The sequence below is a fragment of the Talpa europaea genome (assembly GCF_964194135.1).
Source record: "Talpa europaea genome assembly, chromosome: 4".
Classification (NCBI taxonomy): domain Eukaryota; kingdom Metazoa; phylum Chordata; class Mammalia; order Eulipotyphla; family Talpidae; genus Talpa; species Talpa europaea.
Window position 1 is genome coordinate 34,245,347 of NC_140070.1, and position 10,561 is coordinate 34,255,907.

At 44.7% G+C, this 10,561-nt stretch overlaps 1 pseudogene across 1 annotated transcript; it reads right to left on the reverse strand.

Annotated features, from left to right (window-relative positions):
* Positions 1–7,837: 7,837 nt before the first annotated feature.
* On the reverse strand, positions 7,838–10,000 carry LOC311170202 (heterogeneous nuclear ribonucleoprotein A1-like; annotated as a pseudogene). The gene is made up of 3 exons: positions 9,932–10,000; positions 9,001–9,448; positions 7,838–8,118 (listed from the first exon to the last, which is right to left on the reverse strand). The product of its transcript is annotated as a heterogeneous nuclear ribonucleoprotein A1-like (transcript).
* Positions 10,001–10,561: the final 561 nt, after the last annotated feature.

Below are 10,561 nucleotides of genomic sequence, written 5' to 3' on the forward strand. Positions count from 1 at the left end.
TGGCTCTGGTGAATTCTCTCACCCTCCCGCGCTTCTGACTGTACCCAGTGCATGTATAAACAAAACAAACAAACAAACCAGCAAACAAATAAATAAAGCATGCCTCTATAAAAAAAATAAAAAAAAAAAGACAGATAATGCACCTGCTTACACCTCCTCTGCCTTCAAAACTTTAAAAAAAAAAAATACATTGAGACAAGCAAAATTAGGTGTTTATTAAAGAATCAAGACTGAGGGTTGGAGCCTGGGAATGGCTTCCAAATAGCTCTGGGAAAACAGCTCTAATTCTGAGCTTCTCAGGTTTATGTATCTATGCAAAGTTTTCTTCAAAGATAAAGAAATTTTGGGTAGGAGTCTGTTTACGATATCTCCCTAGCCTTGACGATAAAAAGGGTTGCTCAAATTGGCTCTGTTTAGCACCTTGTCCTCTGGGAACTGGAGGTTTTAGAAACACCATAAACCTTGAAGTTGGTCTTTCTATGAAGTTACTGATGTGTCTGGAGGCAACTGTTTTCTGGTGCTGTACCCTCTTCACAAGACCAGGCCATCTGTGTCCTGATTCTTGGCTTGCGCCCCTTAGTTGAGACCAGGGAGAGGGGTGCCCTCTTAATCGTTGGTTTTAGTTGAGTTTTTCTTTTAGCTAAAGGTTCTGACAACTATAATCTTGGTGTTCATTACACTATAAGGAAGGAAGAAGGAAAGAGAACACTTACTGAGCTCCTATCCCGCCTGCACTGTACAAGAGGCTTGACATAGACAGAATCACTTAAAATGCACCACAACCTTATAGGATGAGTGTTATCAGCCAACTTCCATACCTGAGGAAAACAATGCATTAGCCTACTCGCCTCATAGCCCAGATTTAAATATTTTTATAACCTGCATAGATAGTCCTAAGCGTACATACTTTACCACCACCCACTGCAGTGATTTCATTCCCAAACTTCGGAATGCTGCAGCTGAACTAAGGAGCTCGTTTTACTATGAGGAGAGCTGGAAAGCTGTTTCCAAGAAGAGGAAGGTTACAGTGGAAGCAAGGTTGGTGTCCTTGTTAGCTCAGGCTGCTAGAACACAATAGACAGATAAACAGATAAACATAAAGGACGGATGTTTGTCAATCACAGTTTGTGAGAAAACATGCAGTGAAAAAAAAAACGGAAAGAAAAATATGGGTGTGATGGGAGAGGGATTGGCTGAGACTTAATCTCCTAAAGCTACTGTAGAGCATGGGAAGTGATAGGGGAACCCAAAAAGATTCTCCCCTGGGGAAGAGTGATTTGTTGGGGGTGTTCAGTCTATGACCTGCTGGGCTGGAGCGCCCTCTAGTGACCATCCTGCAAATCTATAGGTTTTCTTTCGTTTTGCTAAGACCTGTTCTTTCGGCAGTAACAACCTTGTGTCCTTTCACTTACTCAACAAATTATTATTGAGAGTGTTTTTGCTGGCACCTTAAGGGAAATCGAGGGTATGTGACACAGCAGATTTAACTTCCTACTGTTTGGTGACCAATAGGGAAAGGTACCCTCTCACCTTCTCCGTTCTTGAGCCCAGTCTCTCATTCATATCAGACCAACAGAGGGGGCTGGTTCCCAGGCTGATCAGCCTGTGGTTGCCTCGGGAGATTTTGGCTGCCCAAGCTTTGCCTCACTGCCCCTTTGGTTCCTGAATTGACAGCTCTGCTCTTGTCCTCTGTTTTTTCTGGTTCTAATTTTGGGTTAGAAGGAGGGTCTTGGGGAATCTTCTTACGAGGATTTAATCACGTCAGGAGATAAGGAGATGATCAGCCTTTAATAGTACCCTAGAAGAGAGTGAGCTGTGAATATGAAGGTGTCTGCAATAAAGGTCTCCACTGTTTTCTTTTTTTTTTAAGATTTATTTTTATTTATACAAGAGCCGGGGTACAGTCCAGATGTGCGGGAGGGTGAGAGGATTCACCAGAGACAGAGCGGGGAACAGAACAGGCAGACTGACAAAATACACTGCTGAGGGGAGCAGCGGGCGAGACAGGAGAGGTCTGCTCGCCATGTGGGTTGTTGCTCCGAGGCCAGTGGGGATTAAACCGGCACTGCAGAGGCTGAGAACAGCTTCAAAGCGCAGCGCTTAACCGCCTGCACCACCAGGGAGGCCCAAGGTCTCCACTTTTTGAGTGATTTACTTTTACTTGAGCATCAAAGAAAGAGGGACTGACATCTTGAACCACAGGCTTTTCCATTTCTGTTGCCAGTTCCTCTGTGACTTTGTGCAAGTAAGTTCCTTCACCTCCCAGGCAGTTTCTTCATAAGTGGTAAGGGATGTGGGACTTGGTGGTATTCAAGATCCTCTGCAATTTTAGATTCTATAACTTTAGATTATATAACTATAATCAACTTTGTGATTCCAGTGGACAAAGTGGGTTCAATAAAAATAAAAAGTTTCCTCCCCCTGCAAGGAGAATTCTCCAGGCTGAGATGATTTTGCTGGAGAATTCTTTCAAACACTTAGAAGAAGAATAAACACCAACTTTATACAAATTCTTCTAGAAAACAGGGCAGGAGAGAACACTTGACAGTTCATTTTATAAAGCTTTTTTTTTTTTTTAAAGATTTATTTATTTTTATACAAGAGTGGGGGTACAAGAGTACAGGAGGGTGAGAGGATTCACCAGAGACAGAGTGGGGAGCAGAACAGGCAGATGACAGATGACAAAAATACACTGCTAAGGCGAGCAGCGGGCGCGAAAGAAGTCTGCCTCACCATGTGGGATTCTCGCTAGCCAGCTGGGATCAAACCTATGCTGGCGAGGCTGCAGACTGCGGACAGCTTCACAGCTCGGCGCTCAACCTGCTGCACCACCGGGGAGGCCCAAGGCTAGTATTATCTTTATACCAAAACCAGATAAAGACCAGAAGTGAAAAAAAAAAAAGGAAAGAAAAAGGAAACTATAGAACTAACACCTCTCATAAAGTTAAATATTAGCAAATTGAATTCATCATTATAAATACAACATAGACATAAAAAGAAATATGTACTATGATCAAGTAGGATTTATTCCAGATAAATAATCTGATTCAATAGTCAAAAATCTACCATACCAAGTGGTCAATAAAATTTAAATATTACAAAAGTCTACTGTATAAACAAATTTAAGAAGAAAAATCATGTAATCTTATCAATGGTTCAGAAAAGACATTTTACAAAATCCATTCTTTCTTTTTTTTTTTTTTTTTTGTGGGATCCTCACCTGTGGCGGGGGAACGAACTGGCACTGCAGAGGCTGAGGGCAGCCTTGCAGCCCAGCGCTCAACTGCTGAGCCACCAGGGGAGCCCCATCCATTCTTTTTTTTTTTTTTTTTTAAGATTATTTATGCACACACAAGAACTGGGGAATAGGCCAGAGATGTGGAGGGTGAGAGGATTCCCCAGAGACAGAGTGGGGAGCAGAACATGTTTGGAGCAGAGGAGAAGTACCACAACTTGACAAAGAGCTTTTGCAAAAAACTTCAGCCACCAGATAGTTGATGGGGAAAGACAATACTTTCTCCTTAAGATTGGAAACAAGGCAGAAATGTCTGCTCTCACCCCTCTTATTTAGAGTGGAACTGCAAGTTCTAGTAGCCACAATATGGCAAGAAAAATAAATGAAAGGCAGGGCTTCCCTGGTGGCGTAGGGGTTAAATCTCAGTGCTACCACCGCAATGGCCTGAGTTTGATACCTGACAGGGAGCTAACCCACGTGGCTCTTCTGCTGCTCCCCTCAGCAGTGCATTTCGTTAGATCTACTGTTCTGCTCCCCATCCTGTCTCTGGTGAATTCTCTCACCCTCAGCACCTCTGGCCTATACCCCAGTTCTCCTATGAAAAAATAAAGAAATAGAATCTTTTTTTCAAGATTTATATATTTATGCATACAAGAGCTGGAGTACAGGCCAGAGATGCGGGGAGTCAGAGGACCCACCAGAGACAGAGTGGGGAACAGAACAGGCAGACTGACTGAAATACACTGCTGAGGGGAGCAGCGGGCAAGACAGGAGAGGTCTGCTTCCCCATGTGGATGGGGATCGAACTCGTGCTGCAGAGGCTGTGAACTGCTTCGTAGTGCGTTGCATAACCCCTTGCGCCACCAGGGAAGCCCAAGAAATAAATTTTTTTTAAAGATTTATTTTTATTTATTTATACAAGCACTGGGTACAGTCAGAAGCGCGGGAGGGTGAGAGAATTCACCAGAGCCAGAGCGGGGAGCAGAGCAGGCGGAAGGACCGAAGTACACTGCTGAGGAGAGCAGCGGACGGCAGGAGAGGTCTGCGGGCCATGTGGGACCCTCCTCCGGTGGCCGGGGAGCAGCCGGGGATGGAACCAGCGCTGCAGAGGATGGAACGGCGCTGCAGAGGCCGTGGGCAACTTCGCAACCCAGCGCTCAACCGCTGCGCCACCAAGGAGCCCCAATAAAATCTTAAAAAAAAAAAAAATGAAATGTGGGGCCTCCCTGGTGGTGCAGCGGTTAAAGACACAGTGCTATCAAGCAATGGCCAGCCACTGCAGCATGAGTTCGATCCCGGCCAGGGAGCTGACCTACATATGGTATAGCAGACCTTTCCTGCCTCACCCGCTGCTCCTCTCAGCAGTGTATTTCAGTAGATCCACCTGTTCAGCTCCCCTCTCTGTCTCTACTGAATCCTCTCACCCCCTACACCTCTGGCCACCACCCCAGTTCTTGTATGCATAAATAAATAAAAATAAATATTTTTTTTGAAAAAGGTTTGGATTGGCTAGAACATTTTGTTACACCAACATGCTGATTTATGATGATTAGTCTTACATCATTCCAAACTTGACATTTCTTGTTGAAAAAGGGGAGGTGTCTTTGGTTTGAGACTTTTCCAGTTCATGTCCTTTCTCTTTGCAGGAATGTGACCTATACCTCTAAGCATAAACTTCCTATATACATACCTTATATACATATCATCCATCAGGAAAAAGTTCAAAATTCAAAGCTCACCTTCTCTGAAACGTCTTCTTTGATTTGCTCCTGTATTAGCTCCCCCCTGCCTATCCCCTACTTGAATTGCATCAAATTATGTTGCCTTTAAAATGACAGTTGAGGTGCATCCCTACATTTTTAATTATGTATTTGATGATCTACAATAACATGAGGCTTGGTGAGGGCATTATTGTGTCTTCTACCTTTTTGCTTTTCTCTCCAAACCTGAACCCAATGGGCACTTGGTTGTTTTGCAGACTGAACAGACTGAGATGAATATTCTTATTCTCCGGGCTTTGGGTCCCAGCACTTGGCTTGTCTCTAAGAGCATCCATAACCCTAAGTCCCAGCTGAGCCCTCTGTGGCTTCATCTCTTCCCCGCACCAACTGCTGAACCCATTACCCAGAGCTGGACAGGAAGAATCTCTTGAAGAATGAAAATATCAGGATGACTGTAGGGTAAATGGTTTTTCAGGCTTTTCTGCCCTCACACCATTAGGATCGCCCTGCCTGATGGGGCACCTGTACTTGTTACATTGTTGCAAACTATCTTATTTACTTTTCTTGGCCATGGAAGGAGGATTGAGATAGTCACCAGAAGAAGCAGGAGAAGAAGCAAGAGGAGAGAGGCAGGATAGAGAAGGGGAGAAAAAAAGCTAGGAGAGAGAGAGAGAGAGAGCAGGAGAACAGATGTGAGCACAGGCATGTGGGTGGAAAGTAAGGTAAGACACACCAAGCAAAGGAGTCAAGTAAGAAATGAGCTATGAGTGATGCTTAATTGCTCAAGTAAGATATGGTTGCTGCCATGGCCCAGCCCAGAAATGGGGCTCAGTGGCCTGCCTCACCATCAATCTTCCCTCTGCTTGTGTTTTCCAAGGTCCCTGGTTTGTGGCTCCAGGGTATCTCCTTATCCCGGACAAGTTGGACAGTGTTGCTAGAAGCACCTTCCAATCAATGTCTGAGCTTGAGCAGTTGCTGGCATTAAAAGTGGTTGATTCTGGGCCTCCCTAGTGGTGCAAGGGGTTAAGCACCGCACTATGAAGCAATCCGCAGCCTCTGTGTCATGAGTTCAATCCCCAGCCTGCCAGGGAGCAACCCACATGGCGTTGCAGACCTCTCCTGGCTCGCCGGCTGCTCCCCTCAGCAGTGTATTTCAGTCAGTCTGCCTGTTCTGTTCCCCCCTCTGTCTCTGGTGAATCCTGTCACCTCCCACATCTCTGGCCTGTACCCCAGCTCTTGTATGCATAACTAAATAAATCTTTAAAAAAAAAAAAAGTGGTTGATTCTTCAACCTTTCGATTTGCCAGCTTCTCACAACTCTTATGAGGGTCTCCGGAAGAAGACCTCCCTCACACCTCCAGTTACTGCTCCCTTGCCACTCCCAAGCCTCCTCCCTCACCCTCCAGGGAGCTGAGGAAACAGGAGGAATCATTCCTGGAGAAGACCTCCCCTTAGGGAGGAGGTTGGACATAGTTGTCTGTAGTCTTGAAATTTGGAGAGTAGTGGGGACAGGCAGTGGGGTTGTTAGGAGGGAAATTTCTGTGTCTTGACCTCTCTCTTTCTAATGTATTTAGGATACTGGAGGTTCGGTGGGGGGAGATGAAAGGGAGCAGGCAGGAGAGGATTGGGAAGTAAGCCCCAAGTCAGCAACTACATATTTGACTTGCAGCATCCCTAAGGCTGGCTTTTGCCTCATCTCCTCCCCATAGTGAGTCACAGATGTGGGGCCTCAGAGGCTGCCTCAAAGAGTGCTGATAAGCCATTTAGATCTGGGCCTTTAGAGGTCCTGTTCTCAAAGGCCTTAAGGGACTCAGGCAAACTTGACTCAATACATAGAATGTAGAGAGGCTCCAAGGGGCCTGGGCATCGCTAGGATTTCCCTGGCAGGCCTGGTCAATCCCAAAGAGGTCCCACACTGGTCTACAATAAGTTTGGTGTATAAACACCAATGTAGCTGGTTTAACATTCTGCAAACTTCCTTGGCTGACTTAGAGGGTCAGTCTTTTGTTTTCAAATCTGTCTTGGGAATCTTCAAGACATACAAGGCATTTTGGCAGTAAGCTCCACATTTGTTTTCATATTGCAGCATGAAATCAGTCATCAATGTGAGTGTGTCTGTGTTCCAAACAAACTTTACATAGGGGACACTTGAATCTGTAGTTCATATAGTTTTTTTTTTTTTAAGATTTATTTTTTATTTTTTACTCAAAAGAACTAGGGTACAGCCCAGAGGTGCAGGGGGTGAGAGGATTTATCAGAAACAGAGTGGGGAGCAGAACAGGAGGATCTACTGAGATACACTGCTGAGGGGAGCAGCGGGTGAGACAGGAGAGGTCCGCTGCGCCATGTGGGTCAGCTCCCTGGCTGGGGATTGAACTCATGCCACAGTGGCTGGTGATAGCTTCATAGCACTGAGACTTTAACCCCTGTACCACCAGGGAGGCCCTTCATATAGTTTTCATGTTTCATGAAATACTACTCTTTTGAATGCTTCGATTTTTATTGTGGTGAAAGCACTTAACATGCTATCGGTCCTCAACAAGTTTTAAGTGTACAGTAACTTATTGCTGACTACAGATCTTTCGATTGTGTTTTTTAACTCCTTAAAAATGTAAAAATTATTCTTAGTGCTCAAGCCATAGGAAAAATGGATAGTAGACCAGAATTGAATTGAGGGCTGTAGTTTATCAGTCTCTGGTCTAGAAAACGTGGGCAAGTGCTGTCAGGTTTGAAGACTCTATTTCAGCATTAGTGACCAAGGAGCAGGAACAATAGCTGCCACCACTGTGCTTGGCTTAGTTCACAAAGCTGTTGTAACCTGTAGTTCCCTGGCATGTCTCTGGCTGTCCTCTCCTGCTAAGCTTTGTTTCCTAGCAGTTAATTAAAACCTTCTGCCGTGGCAGTAGCTACTGCTGCTGCTGGAACCACCATAGCCACGCTGGTTTTGTGGTTTGGTAAAGTATTGACCTTCACCACCACAAAAGCCAGAGCTTCTGAGTCCAAAGTTTTATCCTTTCATGGGTCCAAAATGTGAAGATTGATTGTTGTAATTGCCAAAATCATTGTAACTTTCACCACCTCCAAAATTACTTCCATCATTACCAAATCCACTATAGCCATCCCCACTGCCACCATATTGTAACTGGTGGCTGCAGCCAAAGACTGTTACAGGTGGTGCCCCCTGGAGGGTGGTGCTGATGAGGATAGATAGCCCCAGGGAACATGTTAATAAAGTAAGGCATTTTAGGGTGGAGAATGATAAGAAATATAAGGGACTGCAGAAGCAGTCCCCAGGATTCAATGTATGGGATTCAGTATATGGGCATTCAGTGTTCAGGATTCAGCATTTTTGGATCTTCAGTGATCCTGGGGTCTAGGGTCAGCGATTTTGGCCAATCTTCCAGAAGGCTGTTGTGGGCCTCTGAAGGACGTGGAGAGGCTTCCAGCAGCCAACCTCAGAGAAGAAAAGTTTGGAGGCTTTGCAAGTAGCTGAGAATTGAAACTGTTTTGCTGCTGTTACAGCTTGGCAGAGAAAGCGAAGACCCAGAGCAGGCACCTCTCTGCGCTGAGTGAGTGTGGCCATTTGTCCAGTTGTTCAGCCACTGCACCTGCTGTTTTGAGTGTCTGGTGCTGTGCTGGGGCATCTCAGCAGCTCTGGGAGCATCTCCTGTAATGTCTTCTGTTATCTTTGTGAGTTGGAACCTGGCCTAGAGTCTCTCTGCCTCATGCTCTAGGTGGGCTGTGGTGGGAATACACCATCTTGGGAGTGTGGCCTATTCAGGAGAGGAGCTCTGCATCCTTAGTGGTGGGGGAAATGCCATCTTTTGATGCTTTTTGTTTGTAAACAGCCATTTTTGGCCTCAGTAACTCTTTGTTTTTTTCCCCTGGTTTATTAAATAAATCCCATTATTGTTGTTCTCTGAACCTGAGTAGTCTTGGAATTGTATGCAAAGGTGAAGAACTCAGACAGTGACCGATAAACTATTTGGGTGGTGTCCTTGGCCAGTTTTAGTGCCCCTTGCTGCCGTGTATCAATATCACCACCATCACAGATGCCACCAAAGCCACTTTGGCCACTGAAGTTTCCTCTATGACCACAGTGGTCATTCCTACCAAAACCACCTCCATCACCACTACCAAAGTTTCCAGAACTACTTTGACCTCTTTGTCTAGATGAAACATTGGCCATCTCTTGCATACATAGGGCTTTTCCTTACTCACAGTTGTGGCCATTCAGTGTATGGCATTTCTAAATGACAATCTGCTCTACAGACTCATGGTCATCAAAGGTCACAAAAGCAAAACCCCTCTTCTTGCCTTTGCCTCTAGCAGTCATGATTTCAATCACTTCAGATTTCCCATTCTGCTCAAAATAATCTCTTAGGTGATGTTCTTCAGTGTCTTCATTAATGACACCAACAAAAATCTTTTTCACAGCTAAGTGGGTTTTTGAGAATCTTTTCTTGACACAGCCTTCTCTGGTTCCAAAACTCTTTTTTTTTTTTTTAAAAAAAAAAGGATTTTATGTATTTATTTTTGTGTAGAATAAGTGGGGTGCAGACCAGAGGTGCAGCGGGCAAAACAGGAGAGGTCTGCTGCACTGTGTGGGTTAGCACCCTGGCTGGGCATCTATCTCAGGCCACAGAGCTGATAACACCAAGACCTAGCCCCTAGGCCACCAGTAAGGCCCAAGTCACTTGCCTTTTTAAACTTAAATCTGCACACATAAGACACAAGCAAGCTACCTGTCACAGGTACACCAGAGCGCTGACTCTTCAGAGGTTGGTAATTTTAAGTGAACATGTAATCATACTTATGACTGGTCAACCTGGCTTTTAAGACACCTAGCCCTTAGTTCCTCTCCCATCCCCTCCTCCAATTTTACCAAAAATATTCCTTGTTTCAAAGGTTAATGTAAGAATCCTGGTCCATTCCATTGCACTTTGATGGTTACATTCATCACATGAGCCATTACCACAAACAAGCTGCTCAAAGGTTTGAGTCCTCCTTTATCAAAGGGCTCATTTCTCCAAATGCTGCCCATATTTGAGCCACACAGAAAGAAATTTCACCCATTTCCTTCAAGAGCATCTAATAATTCTCATATGCACTACCCTTGCGCAAATTGTTCAAGAAAGGGTCTTGTGGGGTCTCCCTGGTGGCTTAGGTGTTAAGTCTCAGCACTATCACTGCTGCCTGAGTTTGTTCAGGTCAGAGATCTAATCCACATATGGCACATCAGACCTCTCCTGTCTTGCCTGCTGCTCGCCTTGGCAGTGTATTTCAGTCGATGTGCCTGTTCTGTTCCCCACTCTGGCTTTGGTGAATCCTATACCTTTGGCCTATACCCCAGTTCTTCAAATAAAAATTAGGGGGAAAAAAAGAAACCAGAAAAGATCAATCTATAAAAACATAAAAAAGGGAGAAAAAAAGAAAGGATCTTGTAAAGGCAGTCATCCTAAGGTGTAAATGGCCAGGAGACTTTCCCTTTCAGAGGTTTTTCCATTTTAATAAGAGATAAAAACTATTTTTTAAAAAAGATTTTATTTATCTATTTTTGTGTAGAAGAACTGGGATGTAGGCCAGAGGTGCTGGGGGTGAGAGG